The following is a 17841-nucleotide window of genomic DNA, read 5'->3' as shown; positions in this document are numbered from 1 at the left end:
TAACGGTAACAAAACAGAGAAACGCATTTCAACATGAGGAGTTGTGGCAAAGGCAGCTGGTTTACATAGGCAGGAAATAGCCAGTCTTAGCAATGGCCTGAATACAAGGCTGGAAGTCCATTTTTGGATTCGATGTCACACAGGGATGTGAGCATACCAGCTTCATCGCCCATTGCCAGAGACCAGGATAACTGGGGAACAGCGCCTGAAAGTAATGTCTTCAGTGTTCCCAATATTTAAACTGGAGAGACCGTCTCCAAAAGGGGAGGCGATGACCTAGTGGTATTATTGCTGGAGGATTAATCCAGAGACCTAATGTTCTGAGGACCTAGGTTCAAATCCTGCCATGGCAGGTGGTTGAATTTGAATTCAATTAAAAATCTGGGATTTAAAGTCTAATGATGTCCATGAAATCATTGTTGATTGTCAGAAAAATCCATTTAGTTCTCTAATATTCTTCAGGGAAGAAAACTGCCATCCTTACACGATCTGGCCAACAGAGGACTCCAGACCTACAGCAATGGTGGGTGACTCTTAACTGCCCTCTAGGCAATTAGGGATGGACAATAAATGCTGACCTCGACAGTGATGCCTATATCCTGTGAATGAATAAAAAACTTCTGTTTAATCAAAGATAGGACATCAGCCTAGCAGTCTGATAACTTAATAACGGCAGAGGAGCCAAGAAACATGGTGGACAGATAGAGCCAAGTGTCGTCATACAGACACATGAAAATGGAAGCCATGTTTTCAGATGATGTTAGCAGGTTTGAGCTTTGGCTTTCACCAGAAGTAACAACACAGGAGCAGGAAGAGAAGTCTGTGCAAAGGAGTCTCCTATTGCAAACAGGCAAAAAGGGAACCACACAGGAGTAGAACATTCCACCCACCCTCCCCCACCCACTCCATCCCTCCACCAGATGGCAAGGAGACAAGCTGGCAGATGGATGATCTGGTCAGGCCTGTTGTAAAGGGTTGCAGACAGGACAAGGAGGGAAGGAGTATGTTGACACTGGATGGTAACTTTGAGAAGAGCAGTTTCCATTACTGTGGCAGGGGATAGAAACCAGACGGATTCAAACATGCTTTTTCAGGAAAGACAGATTCGAAAAATACAAAGTTCGAGGCCTCAAGGGAAGAAGACAAGTTGGAGATGGAGCAGCCGTTTTCTCACAGTGGAGTCCAGGGTTGTTTATGGCGAGGAAGAGATGACAGCAAATTTGAAAAAAAAAAGAGGGAGGGGGGGAGGCAACATCCAAGAAAAAAAACATTTACAATATCAACAAACATGTAAAGTAGGTGGGCAAGTTGGCTGGTCAACAATTTACAGGGAGTAGGATCGAGGGAGCTGCAGATGGCCAGAAATGAACTCCGGGATAGCCTAAGGGGAGATGTGAAAGATAATTGTAAAAGATTTAGGTTTAGGATGTGGAGAACTAAATGAAGTTTAACAAGACATACTGGTGTAAGGAGAGGTGGCAGCATCAGGTGATCAGGTGCTCTCTAGTTTAGTGACAGGGTGGTCAGAGATGTGCAGCATGGAAACAGACCCTTTGGTCCAACCAGTCCATGCTGACCAGATATCCTAAATTAATCTAGTTCCATTTGCCAGCATTTAGCCCATATCCCTCTAAACCCTTCCTATTCGTATACCCATCCAGATACCTTTCAAACATTGTAATTGTACCAGCCTCCACCACTTCCTCTGGCAGCTCATTCCACACATGCTCCCATCCTTTGGTGAAAACATTGCCCCTTCGGTGCCTTTTAAATATTTCTCCTCTCAACTTAAAGCTATGGCCTCTTGCACTGGGCCCCCCTATCCTAGGAAAAAGGTCTTGACTATTCACTCACTAGCTTCTCCCACTGGTTTTTGAAGAAAACAGGGAGAGAAGTTTAAAACAAAATGGATTAGAGTCAGAGATGTACAGCATGGAAACAGGTCCAACTTGTCCATGCCGACCAGATATCCCAACCCAATCTCATCCCACCTGCCAGCACCTGGCCCATATCCCTCCAAACCCTTTCTATTCATATACCCATCCAAATGCCTCTTAAATGTTGCAATTGTACCAGCTACCACCACTTCCTCTGGCAGCTCATTCCATACATGCACCACCCTCTGTGTGAAAAAGTTGCCCTGTAGGTCCCTTTTAAATCTTTCCCCTCTCACCCTAAACCTATGCCCTCTAGTTCTGGACTCCCCGACCCCAGGGAAAGAAACCAGGGATCATCTCTGCATTCTGAGATGATTCTGAAAATGAGGAACTGCGGTTTCGACCAACTTTGATCAAATCTATGATCCAAGTGTCTCTGGCCGCAGATAGCGAAACCATCCAAAAATTGAGATTTCAAATAATTGCACACACAATACTTAATTCCAAATCAGTTCTACAATGGTACTGCAGATTTCACAAAAAGGCACATTCATTTATCATTTCACTAAATTTCTGATGTCTCAATGCAAGGCCTGGATTGATGGATCTTGTTCAAAGTACACTTCAAATCTGTTTGGGTTTTCCCCATGAAATAGTTAAAAGAGCAGCAACTCAATGACGACTAGCACAAGGGATCTCCTTCCTCCCAGTTCCAACACAACAAAGGTTCTGAACACTAGCTCTCAGCGATGCTTACAGCTACTAAAGAAATGGGATGGGTACAATGGTCTCAGTCTTCCTGATGTTGGAACTGGATGTGCTAACAGCCTGGCAAGGCCACCTGCCAGGAGTGATAAATCTTCACAAAACTCATTACTCAAGGAGAATAAAGGAGTTGACATTTCTTGCCAGTCATCCAGGTGAAGAAAAACAAATACCTTTCTATCATTTCCATTTATCTCATTCTTAATATTGTTTCAAATTGGAGAAAAGAGGTTGGCTTTTAACATGATTGAAAACTCACAATGTTCTTCTTCTGCTAGAATTCGGTAAAGTCAAGATGCTTCACTCAGCTTAATTAGTCAAAATAGAGTCAGAGAGATGTACAGCACGGAAACAGACCCTTCGGTCCAACTCATCCATGCCGACCAGGTATTCTAAACTAATCTCGTCCCATTTGCCAGCATTTGGCCCATAAGGGTCTAAACCCGTTCTATTCACATACCCATCCAGATGACTTATAAACGCTACAATTGTACCGGCCCCACCACTTCCTATGGCAGCTCATTCCATACACGCACCATTCCCTATGTGAAAAAGCAGCCCTTTAGTCCCTTTTAAATCTATCCGCTCTCACCCTAAATCTGTGCCCTCTAGTTGTGGACTTCCCCACACCAGAGAAAATATCTTGACTATTTACCCTATCCATGCCTCTTATGATTTTATAAACCTCTAAGGACCACCCTTCAGCCTCAAACACTCCAGGGAAAAAAAAAGCATAATGGTCCACGTGACCAGAAAACAGAGGTGCAGAGGTAGGCCATTCAGCCCTTCGGGTCTGGTTCACCAGCAAGATCACAGAATCTCTATAGCGGAAGCAGGCCATTCCATTCCTCACCAACCCTTAAAACAGCTTCCCCTCCTCATATCTACAACCCCCTACCCTCTCCCTGGAACCCTGCACTTCTCGTGGCTAATAAACCTAGCCTGCACACCCCTGGCCAGTATCGGGCAATTTAACATGGCCAATCTACCCTAACCTGCAAAACTTTGGACTGTGGGAGGAAACCAGAGTGCCTAGGTACATGGAGAATGTCTATGTGGAGCCTGCAGTCACCCAAGGGTGAAGTTGAACCCGGAACCCTGGTATTGTGAAGCAACAGTGCTAACCACTGAGCCACCGTGCCACCAGACCATCCTCAACTCCACTTTCCCATACCATAGCCCTCACGTCCCTTAAAAGAATTAAAATATCTGTCAATCCAAATCTCGAACAATACTCAGTGAGCCAGCCTCCAATTCTCAAGAGGTCCACAGGTTCACTACGCACGGAAGAAATTCCTCCTCAAGTGTCTTAAATAGACAACCCCTTATATTGAGATTATACCCTCTCCCACAAGGGGAAAACAGCTCCTAAAACATCCTGCGGCCCCACAGAGGTATGAACTGGGATCGTCAGATTCAAAGTCCAGAGTGCTGACCATTATTCACAAAGAGCTTTTCAATGTCCTTACAGGAATAGGAGGCAAAATCCAGACAAAAAGAAGCATGGAGTGAGGAGAAAAGCAGATTGAAGAAGAGATGGCAAAATATTGGGAGAAGGAGATCAATTTGTAGGTCTACGGTGGCCAAAAACTATTGAGCGTGTAAGAAGTAGCAGAGGAGTGTGGGTGAAAGGCAAGGGCAAATTGGTATGCAAGAGTTTGCAGAAACAGTGAGAGAAGGTCATGAAAAGACTACTAGTATTTTCAAAAAAGTATAGTGAAGGACAGGGAGCCACTGAAAGCTTGCAAGGACACAAATCATGGGTGACAGAGGTTCACTAATGAGCTTGCCATTGAATACACTGTTTATGTCAGCAGTTTCAGCTGACTTGGGAGTTTTTCTAGGATTGAAGTTGGAACAGCTAATGAGAACTGTGCTTGAGCCCAGACAGGTATTCTAAGCAATGAACAGGATCGGAGTTTTGAAGCTCAGGATCAAATGGGAACTACAAGGATGAAAGAAGTGAGGGAGAATGCTAGAATTCAGAAGAGCAGGTTTCTGGTAGGGGTCAGTCAATCAAGGTTTATTCATCATAATATTTTTCCAAAATGTAAAGGTATCGCAATCCCAACACAGACTGATCTTTGTTCTAAAGCTGTTGCAATGGAAGATAATGATATCATAGTTCTCTACATTAAAAACTGGATGTTAATTTGTTTCCTGAAAAATCAGGGAAAAAAGGAAATTTCAGAATTAAGTTTAGAACAGAAAACTTTGTGAAAAAAGAGAGAGGAAGGATGTGTTTGTTCAAGAGGAGAGAATCCCTACAGCGTTAGATGCCTGCTCACCACAGATCAGCCTCACTAACCTACAGGTTCAGGACTCTCAGCAAAGTGGGGATGGTATTGCACTCTCACTTGTTATTACTTAAGCAACGTTAAATCACACAGAGTTGAAATGGTAGCTGGTTCTTTCTCCAATGACCACGCCCAACTTGAAAAGTTTCAGCATTTCCAGTTTTGTTACCATTGCCATCACAGTGTTTGACATCATCAGGTCCAACATCACTGGCACAGTGCCCTCCATACCTGCAATACTGATTCTCTATATCTCCAAAATGCAAAGGTCAGACCGACACTATTGACCCATATCAGTGAACTGGGTAAAACAGATCAAAGTGGTGGAGAAACTCAGCAAGTCTAGCAGCATTTGTGGAAAGAGGAACAAAGCTATGACTTGATTTTCTATTGGTCATGTACTGAAGTAAAGTGAAAGATTTCGTTTTGCATGCAGTACTGGCAGATCGTACCAAAGATCATAGGGTGATATAGCAAGGAATACAAAGTTACTCAAAACTGCATAAGAAGCAAGATCAACATGAGATTTGAAAAGTTGAGAGGTCCTTTCAGAAGTCTAATTACAGCAGGAAAATAGCTGTTTTTGAACCATTTGGTATTTTGTGTTTGAGCTTTGGTATCTTAACAGAGTCAGAGATATACAGCATGGAAACCGACCCTTCGGTCCAACCTGTCCATGCCAACCAGATATCCCAACCCAACCTAGTCCCACCTGCCAGCACCCGGCCCATATTCCTCCAAACTCTTCCTATTCATATACCCATCCAAATGCCTCTTAAATGTTGCAATTGTACCAGCCTCTACCACTTCCTCTGGCAGCTCATTCCATATACGTACCACTCTGTGTGAAAAAGTTGCCCTGTAGGTCTTTTTTATATCTTTCCCCTCTCACCCTAAACCTATGCCCTCTAGCTCTAGACTCCCTGACCCCATGGAAAAGACTTTGTCTATTTATCCTATCCATGCCGCTCATAATTTTGTAAATTTCGATAAGGTCACCCCTCAGCCTCCAACGCTCCAGGGAAAACAGCCCCAGCCTGTTCAGCCTCTCTCTATAGCTCAAATCCTCCAACCCTGGCAACATCCTTGTAAATCTTTTCTGAACCCTTTCAAGTTTCACAACATCTTTCCAATAGGAAGGAGACCAGAATCGCACACAAGATTCCAACAGTAGCCTAACCAATGTCCTGTACAGCCGCAACATGACCTCCCAATTCCTGTACTCAATACTCTGACCAATAAAAGAAAGCATACCAAATGCCTTCTTCACTATCCTATCCACCTGCAACTCCACTTTCAAGGAGCTTTGAACCTGCACTCCAAGGTCTCTTTGTTCAGCAACACTGTCTAGGACCTTACCATTAAAGGTGTATACATCCTGCTAAGATTTGCTTTCCCAAAATGCAGCACCTCGCATTTATCGGAATTAAACTCCATTTGCCACTTCTCTGCCTATTGGCCCATCTGGTCAAGATCCTGTTGTAATCGGAGGTAACCCTCTTCGCTGTCCATACACCTCCAATTTTGGTGTCATCTACAAACTTACTAACTGTACCTCTTATGCTCACATCCAAATCATTTATGTGAATGACAAAAAGTAGAGGGCACGGCACCGATTCTTGTGGCACTCCGCTGGTCACAGGCCTCCAGTCTGAAAAACAACCCTCAACCACCACCTTCTACCTTTGAGCCAGTTCTGTATCCAAATGGCTAGTTCTCCCTGTATTCCATGAGATCTAACCTTGCTCATCAATCTCCCATGGGGAACCTTGTCGAACACCTTACTGAAATCCATATAGATCACATCTACCTCTCTGTCCTCATCAATCCTCTTTGTTACTTCTTCAAAAAACTCAATCAAGGTTGTGAGACATGATTTCCCACACACAAAGCCATGTTGACTATCCCTAATCAGTCCTTGGCTTTCCAAACACATGTACATCCTGTCCCTCAGGATTCCCTCCAACAACTTGCCCACCCCCAATGTCAGGCTCACTGGTCTGTAACTCCCTGGCTTTTCCTTACCACCCTTCTTAAACAGTGGCACCACATTAGCCAACCTCCAGTCTTCCGGCACCTCACCTATGACTATCAATAGTACAAATATCTCAGCAAGAGGCCCAGCAATCACTTCTCTAGCTTCCCACAGAGTTCTAGGGTACACCTGATCAGGTCCTGGGGAATTATCCACCTTTATGCTTTTCAAGACATCCAGCACTTCCTCCTCTGTAATTTGGACATTTTGCAAGGTGTCACTATCTATTAATTTGGACATTTTGCAAGGTGTCACTATCCGATGTTTGGTATGATTCTTTTTTTCAGAACGGGGTAAAAGGATCACAGCATGGAAATAGTTGGTGATTCTGTCAAGTTCACATTGTATGTGCCCACACACATTGATAAACATATTCAGTCATCTGGGAAACGTGAACAGTAATGATATTAGTTGATTCGCCACTTTGCAAAAACTGAGAAAAACAAGTGCATTGGCCGATACTTCTACTACTGAACAAATGACAGGGAACTTCAACCTTATTAGGGAAATCCACGATTGTGTTCAACAAAATTCAATTACACTCTTCAAAATAATCGTACTAAAGTGTCAGAGCTTGGAGCACCAAGTTGGCCTCCACATGACCCAGTGAAGACTAACACTCAGAGGGACCACCATGTTGCCAACCTGCACTGTACACTTTCAGTAGCTGAAGCCCCTTCCTTCAGAAGGAAGCAGCTTCGTTCCGAAAACGTTCATGAACATTTGTGTTTAATTAAACCTGTGGTAAAGTGGCCCCTTTACTTCCTGCTCATCTTCTGCTCCGTGTTCTTCCGAGAAGTTGGAAAAAGGTTCTGTTGTCCAGACTTTCAGACAACCGAGTGTATCTGGCTGCAAACATTTAAAACAACCGCAATATTTCGCTTAGTTCTTTCTCTGATCTATTCCAATCAGGAGCAGAAACAAACATAATTACTTTCTGAGGAGTCTTGCTATAAAAATGGTTCAAACTACAGTTGCTTCAAGATCACTGCAATTACAGAAACAAAATCCTGTTGCAGAACCTCATTAAAATGTCAGACTTGCAAAATAAAACTCTAATAGTACTCACTCTTATCCACTTCAGTGACGGTTTCTTCAGATCCCTCCCTGGGTTTTGGGGCTTTCATTAAATATAGCGTTTGAATTTTTCTCATTACACAGAAGAGGTAAACAAAAAAAAAGAGGTACATATTGGTGTTTCTGATATCCAATGTTAATGAAATTTATGGCTAAGTTCCTCAGTGTAATAAAGTAATCCTTTTAAAACTGGAAGAAATACAGTGGTGTGGTGGAACAGTAAAATTTACATTAGGAAAGTTAGCAGCAAGTCCATAAAACAGGTCCAATTATACTGGATAAGTTATACCCTCAGCAATAAAGTAGTGGGATTTATAATGAACCAAGATCTCTCAATTATCTCTTCTTAACAAAAGCCATGTGTCACAGAAAGTTAATAGTTGTGACAAAGACACACAGAGACCCTAAATCTAAAAGTTAATCTACACGCTGTTGCTGTTATATAATGGAGGTACTAACCAAACAGTTATCCCTATGGACAATACCAATCCATTTGTGGGAACAAAAGACAAGTTGATGGATTATGATTCACCGACATTTTTTAAACCATTCAGTTGTTTCAAAAGACCACCTTTGTTTGACTGCAGCAGGATTACTGCTGCCTGTTCAAATTCTGCTCCCAAATTCTTTAAGAAGATTATTCAGAAGCAAGCACGTTTCATCTGCTCCATTAGCCGTAATCCCCCAGATTCTCCTCTGACAGTTGACTTTGAAGTCTGATTTGCTTTTCATATCACAAAATGTCAAACATCCACAGGGGAAAAGAAAAGTCGGATTCTTTCAGCAGAATTTTTGTGCCTTGAAACTGTGTGGTTTATCTTTTTAAATGATACATTCATGCCCAAGCAGACCTCTAGCCAACTTTACGCTGACAGAAATATCGTCTTGTTACTGCTTTTATGTCAAGATCAATTAGTGACTCCACAATAGTACAATTATAAAAAAACTGGGGTGCTAAAAAGATTTCTTTCTGGTTCATGGGACGTGTGCATTCCTGGCAAGGCTGATGTATTGCTCATCTCTTCTTGTCCTCGCCATGATGATGGTGCAGATACAACCTTCTTTTTCCAACTGCAGGGCAAAGATGATCTTGTTCTGATAGGTACAAAACTAATTAACAAGGCTGATCAGTCTCTGAAGGTTCTGCTACAAATAGGACAATAGATAATTAGGCTTTGGCCAAGTGTTTTTTTTAAAAGATGAGATTCCCTACAGTATGGAAACAGGCCCTTTGGCCCAACCGGTCCACACTGACCTTCCAAAGAGTAACCTATCCAGACCCATTTCCCTCTGACTAATGTACCTAACACTATGGCCAATTTAGCATGGCCAATTCACCTGACCTGCACACGGGAGGAAACTGGAGCACCCGGAGAAAACCCACGCAGACACGGGGAGAACGTGCAAACTCCACACAGACAGACAGTCGCCAGAGGCTGGAATTGAACCTGGGACCGTGGTGCTGTGAGGCAGCAGTGCTAACCACTAAGCCACCATGCCACCCCACAGTTGTTGGCTGAGGTACTCTTCTTAATGTTTTCTTTGTGCCTCTGAAATGCACTTGGCTTTTGAAGGAAGACATCTAGCTCTTTGATTTGTTTTCTTATAGAATCCCTTCAGACCACCAGGCCCAACAAGTCCACACCAACCCTCCAAAGTGTAACCCACTCAGACCCAATCCCCTACCCTATTATTCTACATTTCCCCTGCCTCATGCATCTAACCTACACATCCCTGAACTCTATGGGTAATCTAGCATGGCCAATTCACCGGAGGAAACCAGAGCACTTGAAGGCAACCCATGCAGACATGGGGAGAACATGCAAATTCCACACAGACAGTCACCCGAGGCTGGGATTGGACCCGGGTCCAGGATCAAACCTGGGTCCCTGGTGCCGTGAGACTAATAGTTGAGCCACCACGTAGCCCCGGGCTGTTAAAGAGATCCCAAAAAACAGCAATAAAAAGGTCAAAGTCAGGATGCTGCATGGTTTGAATAGAAACAGGAGTTGGTGCTCCCATGTTCTTTAAGTTGGTAGAGGTCGTGGGTTTGGAGGGTGGCATGAAACGGCATGGGGTGAATTAAAGCAATAGAGGTTGTATACAGTTCATACTGCTGCTACTATGCATTAGTGAAGAGGCAATGAATGCTGAAAGTGACAAATGTGATTCCAATTAAGTGGGCAGCTTTGACTTGGATGATGTGCATCTTGCACGTTGTTGGAGCTGCACTCATCCAGCTACACTATTCCATAACATGACTTAATTGTCCTGTGCACATGGCTGACAGGCTTTAGGGAGTCAAGTCAGAAATTCATTGCTGCAGAATTCCCAGCCCACATTGCTTACATAGCTGGTCCAGTTCAGCTTCTGGTCACTGGTCACCCCCAGGATCTGAACACAGGGGACAAATGATAACATGTCTCTGATTCTCATATTTATTGCTTGGAACCTGTGTGATACAAATCCTTTATTTGCCATTTATCAACATAAGCCTGGTGTCCAAGTGATACAGTATGTGGGAGGGACCCCTTCAGCACCCAGTGAGTAGCGATTGGTTCTGAACATGTTGCATTCAACCACCAACACCTAGACTTACAGTCAGAGATGTACAGCACAGAAGCATACCTTTCAGTCCAACTCGGCCATGTCGACCAGACATCCTAACCTAAACTAGTCCCATTTGCCACCACTTGGCCCATATCCTTCTAAGTTAGAGTGGTGCTGGAAAAACACAGCAGGTCAAGCAGCATCCAAGGAGCTAGAAAGTTGACGTTGCGGGCTTTTGCTCCTCGGATGCTGTCTGACCTGCTTTGCTTTTCCAGCACAACTCTAATCTTGACTCTGATCACCAGCATCTGCAGTCCTCACTTTTGCCCATATCCCTCTAAACGCTTCCTATTCATATACCCATCCAGATGCCTCACTTCTGGCTTTATAATAAAGAAAAGGTAATTGATGACGCATCTGAAGATGGTCTGGCTAAGGACACGATCCTGAGGGACTGGGACTAAAAGAACCAACCACCAATTATCACAGCCATCTTCCTTTATGTAGGACATGGCTCCAACCAATGGAATTCCTGGCCCCCGGAGAGCTGAATTTTCTTCAGGCTTTTTTTGATCCTATACCTCTCCTCCCCACCGTTCATTTTAGCACCAAACCTACAATGAGGGTGGGAGCAATGTTTAGGCCAAAATAGGCAAGCAGCCCAGATCCCAATGAATGGCCATAGGTCAGGAGTCCCAGATCTTAGTTGCCCAGTTAAGAGAAGCAGATGTGGTGGACCTTGTCGTAGACAGGCAATGTTGGACTCTCACTGATTCTCTATAACTTACTCATGTTAAACTCCCCCCTGGTGTATAAAAAAAAAGGTAAATTCCAATTACTTTAATTTTTAGGGCTGACATGGAACTGAGAATCTGCACAATCAGCCCTCCAATGTTTCTACCTAATGTAAAGTAATATACCCTTCCATTAGCCTATGTCAACACAAAGCAGTTTCTAAATACATATGCAATAATATTTAATTACATCACCATTCACTTTAAATCAATTCACAGGGCAGCGTGAGACAATTTGAATATTATCAGACAGTTAATTGACTATGTATAGCAGAGAGGAGCAAGCTGGTCCCCAAGATTAAAATACCTCAGAACGAAATAACTTCAACATTCATACAACAGACTTTGCCAAAACATCACCTTACAGAATATTGGAATTTACTGGGTACTACCAGAGTGAGGTCTGTGCACAGTAGTACAAATTGGAATTTTTTTTGTACCCTGGCGCAAGTAGGAATTCTAATTGTGCTGCAACCTACAGAAGTTGTATTACAAATTGTATACCGTGACTTTGAACTGAAGTGACCACTTGACATTTACAGTGACTCGGAGAACAATTTAAATGATTCAGATATAACTGGAGTTTAGTGAATTGCAGAATTTAGTAAATCCAAATCTCTTCACTATCTCGAAAGTAAAATGCAACAGAGATTCAAAAAAATGTTGGCATGTCCTTCTTCGATTTGTAAACTCATGACAAGGCTTCCACAACCAGTGCTTGTGTTTGGCTATGGAAAATAATTCAGAAATTCACCCACTGAATGGAATGAGACAAAAGTCATGTGCGTATAGTTGAGCGGCTGAACGAACCCAGTGCGTTTCTATTTGTCCAAACGAGGAACCAACTTCAGGGGCAGTAAACCCTATTCCTTAGGTGTCTTCATTTGTAGAGTCCAAGGCAAAAAGTATTTGCTTAACAAAGGAAAATCCTCCAAAACGACAAAACAAGGGTTGACTATATTTCCCAGGAGATAAAAGAAATTGCAAGGAAGGGTCTCAATGGGCAATGAATGAGTCCCCCACTGATTGAAAAGCAGGCAGTATGCTACATCCAACAGTTATGCAGCACAGACAAACTCCATCAAAAGTCTGCAGTGGAAGATCAGACTGTCGTCAGCCTGGCCATAGATCACAATGTTCAGAAGGGGATGGAAGAGTGCAACAAAATTGCGGCAACACTGAACTCCAACATCCGGCCAGGATTGGTCAGCTTCTGCAGCTCTAGCCACCCCAGAGGCATTGTAACCCTCCCTCAGAATGACAGCATTGGTCCACTCAGCCTTGCCATTGTTCATTATCCTTGCTAAAGCAGCAGGCCAGACCTGTCAGCTCAGAGTGACACTGACAGGTCCAAAGAACAGTGGGAAATTAATCTTTTGTGCTCAGATTCATCAGCAGTCTTCATCAGTGTAAGTTCTACCATCCATCAGACACCTTGTTTGTAGGGTTGGGCAAAGCCATTTGGACAGACAGAGGCAGGTGGAAGACAGACAGAGGGAATGCATTGGTTTGGTCACGAGGGCAGGGGAGGTGTGAGGATACGCATTGTGCTTGAATGAGTTCTGGAAGGACATGAGGAACATGGATAGGATAAATAGACAAGGCCTTTCCCCTGGGCTGGGAGAATCCAGAACGAGAGGGCATAGGTTTAGGGTGAAAGGGGAAAGATATAAAGGAGACCTAAGGGGCAACTTGTTCACAAAAAAGGATGGTGCACATATGGGATAAGCTGCCCTAGGAAGTGGTGGAGGCTGGTACAATTACAGCATTTAAAAAGGCAGCTAGATGGGAATAGGAATATGAAGGATTTAGAGGGATATGGGCCAAATGCTGGCAAATGGGACTGGATTAATTTAGGATATCCCAGTCGGCATGGATGAGTTGGACTGAAGGGTCTGTTTCCGCGCTGTACATCGCTATGACTATGACAGCCAGAGTCAGGCTTCTCCTCAGACGACAAGCTTCTATCAATGGTGAGAGCACGCACCATTCATTTGACAAGACGATTCTCAGAACCCATTTGTTGAATATGGAGGATGCAACAGCAGTCCCAACATAAAAGGCCTCGTTTATGGATGTCAGTGATAATCTCATGTAGCAGCATAGACTTCCTAATGTGCTTGTCCACTGTTGACAGACTTGCGTCACCAAAGGAGGTGGACTTGTGGCCTTGTTGCCCAGTAGCCACCCTCTGTTTACTAATAGAGATGCACAGTGGACAAGAACAACCCTGCTGGTTCTGGTAAAGTTTGAAGTGTAATGCCAATCAACACTTGGTGATGGGACCCAGCCTCTGCGCAAAAGAAAATATAACCAGGAGATCAGAATCTCCTCAGTTCAGGGACTCTTCAGAGCTGGCTGGCCACAACCAGTGTACTGTGCACTAGTAAATAAAGGGTTGACATGGCCTCTGTGCAGTTATTTTACATACTGATGCATCCACGTCAGAAATCTCAAAGAATAAAAAGGTTTTTCAACATCTGTCACACATTCTCTCTAGACTTCTGCAACTTTAAAAATGAGCTACCAAAAGCAACAAACACTTAGAATCATAGCAACAGCTAAAAGAGTCAACCAACTACAGGTAGTTGACAATCCTTTGGAGAAACAAGCAATGATGCTGATGTTGTTACTACTGCTGAAGGCATGTCAGGCTTTACAGGGCTAAGAGCTTACATTAGCTGGACCATTAAGCTGACACCAAATCAGCTTCCCATGCTGACTGATGTCTTGCTCTGCATGTGTCCGACAAGCATGAGGGTGATGGCTCTCTGGAATTCTCAGTCCCAGAGGAGGCTAGCGATCAAGTGCATTCAAGCCTGTGATCTAGGTCATAAACCTACAAGTGGATATGGAGATCGTGCAGAAAAAGTTAAATTTACGGTCTTGAAGGACAGCGTGCTCTTAAAAAATAGACTGAATTAGTCCCTGCCTGCTTCTTTGACTTTCAGGACTGTTCACTGACCAAAAAGATATAATTTTGGATCTTAAACAATACCTAGAACACTCAACCAAGAGGTGCTACCTAGTCCAATTACAGACCTTTCAGGTTTCAGAGTACTCCTGAGAAAAGACTCATTATCAACACCAGCTCAACTCAGTCACTGGTGAAATAAAAGAGCAGCACAAGGCCAGATTGCAGAGTGAATGACAGAAATTCCGATTTGACTCCAGTATAAATATAACTCCAATCTGACTGGAACAATGGTCAACAAGCAAAACTATTCACCATAAAGTGGTAAACTATACAAGTATAGGTACAATGATCCAATCTCAATTTGATAATCTCAGCTCCTTCAAAATACTCTTGCTCTAAAACATTGCAAACGATAACATTGCTTTCTATGTTAAAGAAACCAAGCATTCAAAAAGAAAGGAGGCAATTTATTGAATTATATGCGTTAAACACTGATTGGTGTAAACACTGTTTTAACATTGTGAAGGAGGTTTGATCATGTGTTTTGTATCATGTGATTTTCTTCCCCCCTCCCTCCCCCTTCCTGTATATCAAAATGGTGGATGAATCATCCTCAATCTCAAAAGCTTGCCACCCGTTTTCACAGCAAAATTGTTAGAAATATCTCACCCTAGAAATATCCAAAATATATCATTTGCCATATTAAAACATTATTTCAAAAGGACACTATGATCTGAACTCAGCAAATGAAAATAATTTCACACATGTATTCAAAGTGCAACTTGAGATCTGTGGCAAATGTCCAATGCTCAGGGGTTGAGAGCTTCCAGCTTACGAATATATTTCTCACACGCCCTTTTTTTTAATGCTAAAACACAGAAGTCTTTGGTTGCAAGTGGGAAATATGGAATAAACATGCTTACCTTTGTCCTCAATCACCACTGCTGGAGTCAACAACCTCACCAAGTCTTAAAGGACATGTAGTTAGTCGGAATTAATTCAAATTCGCTGGATACTGTACCAACACTGGTACTTTGAATGAGTTTGATTTTTCACAAATCCACTCTCTTCTTCCACACCAGCTTCCGTTCGCACTGACAAGTTCAAACTGGTTTCATTCAGCAAGCTGACAGCCAAACTTTTCTTTTGAGCAATTGTGAAAAAAAAAGCCCTAAAAAGTCATGATGTTACTTCCAACTGAGGCTTTTTGAAACTGCAACAAATCCTTCCAAAATAACGTAGGGTCTAGTTTCATGGCAAAGGCCACAATGTAAACCGTTCCCATCCAGGAATCTCTTGATGCGCTATCATTTGCTAAATGCACCAACAGCGCTGTGAAAGGCAGACTCTTTTTGTGGCTTGCATGCATTTAATCATTGCCATGGCTGAATAAGATACCCACTGTACTTACAGTCTGCTGGACAACAAAAGAATCTCACAGCCAACTCAAAAAAAACTTTTAAAAAAAAAAGAAAGCCACACACTGCCCCAAATGGTACAGATGACTGGACTTGATTACAGATTAACAAGAATAGTCAGGAGGACAAAACACTTAGTCATCGCTACAATGAGCTCATTTGTTCACTGGCATCTCACGTTGGCTTGTTTTGATCATCGACTCATATTTTAACTTTTTCTCCCCTTCCTTTCTGAAGCCCTCTGTGCAAAAGGTGCCCAGAATCAAATCAACTGGAACTTCTCACAGGACAGATGGGAGCATCTGCTACAATTACTTGTGGCACAAAGTTAGGGCACATAGTTAAAACCTGATTTGAGATGAAGACACGTGCCGCTATTAAACAACTCTTAATAAAAGGAATTGTACAGCCCCTACACTGTGGAAATAGGCCATTTGGGTCCACACCAATCCTCCAAACAACATCCAACCCAGATTCACCCCTTCTTATCCCATCCTATAACCCTGTATTTCCCATGGCTAATCCACTTAACCTGCACACCCCTGGACATGATGAGCAATTTAGCACGGCCAATCTACACAACTGGCACATTTTTGGACTGTGGGAGGAAACCAGAGCACCCGGACAAAAATCACACAGATACAGGGAGACCTTTAGAAACTCCTCACAGACAGACAGTCACCCAAGAGTGGAATCAAACCCAGACCCCTGGTGCTGTGAGGCAGCAGTGCTAACCACTGAGCCACCATGTCACCTCTTAAGTGAGGTCACATTAATAAAAACCCTGATTTGGTATAAGAAAATTTGATGTCAGCACAGATGAATAATGGTGCTGTCCAGAAAAGGCATATGTGTTTGTGATTCAATTATCGACTAGCTTTCGCAGTCAGTTATAGAGTGTGCACGTTTGAAGTGGGTACTGCAGCTGCTGGAGATTGGAGTAGTGCTGGAAAAGCACAGCGGGTCAGGCAGCATCTGAGCAGCAGGAAAATTAATGTTCCAGGCAAAAGCCCTGCATCAGGAATGAGGCTGGGAGCCTGAGGGGATGGAGAGATAAATGAGAGGGGATGGGGCCGAGGGAAGGTAGCCGAGAGTGCAATAAGTGGATGGTGGTGGGGTAAAGGTGATAAGTCAGACAGGAGGGTGGAGTGCATAGGTGGGAAGGAAGATGGACAGGTGGGACAGGTCATGATGGCAGTGCTGAGCTGGAAGATTGGAACTGGGGTAAGGTGGGGGAGGGGAAATGACCTGTGTCTGTATTAGATAGTTTAAAAGTGAGTTTTGTTCTGGAGACAGACATACAAACTTCTAGTTTCAATGTAAGCTATATCATTCACAAGAATACAGTAACTACATCCACTCAGCAAGTCAAAAAGTACTCAAGCTTGTAACAAATGCCATTATGGACATTGCATTCATTTCCTTTCAGAAAACAAAGAGTTAACATCAGTTTTGCACAGTGCATGCACACACTGTTCAATCGAACACTTTCAACATCATTTAGAAATGCATTTCACTTACAATCAATAGCAAATAACAATGAGTGAACTTCAACAGCAATATATCAGTTCTGAGTGTAAATTCAGGTCTCTCCTTCTCCAATGACAGTGGTTCTATTTTGAACAGGTTGCGATGAATCTAAAATGTTTAAGGTCCAGATATCCGAGTGATCTGTACAACATCACTGGAGCCAGGGGTTTCAGTGCAGTTAAAGGCAGTCAGCCAACACAAGCCAGGGATCCAGGTCAAAAATAAACGATTACACATTATGTTAGAATGATGCAACTCCAATGGCCTCAAAGAAACCCTACCCTTTACAGTCTGCTATTCTTCTTCAGAGTTCAAATCATTCCTTCTAGGCCCAGTTCTTGTTTTGGTTAGAAGAATCCAGCAGCGTAATATGATAATTGAAATATTTCAACCTTACATCAGGACAATTTTCACACAAATAAAAAATTAATGCACTTTCCAGATCTCAAATGTCTTGTTGGCATTCACCACCTGCACAGAGTGACAGGGACACTGGATGCCAGGCTGAAACCACAATGTTTCTGTTGTCAAGCACTAGTAGGTAAGTAAGTACCATTTCTCTAACCCACAAACATATGGGA

The 17841-nt window shown here is 43.1% G+C and overlaps 1 protein-coding gene across 2 annotated transcripts in view; it reads right to left on the bottom strand.

Annotated features, from left to right (window-relative positions):
• The window catches only part of rhbdf1a (rhomboid 5 homolog 1a (Drosophila)), a 308833-nt gene extending 293379 nt beyond the window's left edge, over positions 1-15454 (bottom strand). Inside the window, exon 1 of one of the 2 annotated variants that reach the window (XM_072559432.1) lies at positions 15236-15454. The gene's annotated coding sequence lies outside the window, so the exon portion shown is untranslated. The remainder of the gene's footprint in view (positions 1-15235) is intronic. The other variant, XM_072559434.1, reaches the window with a different exon arrangement.
• Between the last annotated feature and the right edge of the window lie 2387 nt (positions 15455-17841).

This window comes from Chiloscyllium punctatum, chromosome 40, assembly GCF_047496795.1.
Source record: "Chiloscyllium punctatum isolate Juve2018m chromosome 40, sChiPun1.3, whole genome shotgun sequence".
In the NCBI taxonomy this organism is placed as follows: Eukaryota; Metazoa; Chordata; class Chondrichthyes; order Orectolobiformes; family Hemiscylliidae; genus Chiloscyllium; species Chiloscyllium punctatum.
This window is presented reverse-complemented; position numbering and strand designations above follow the sequence as displayed.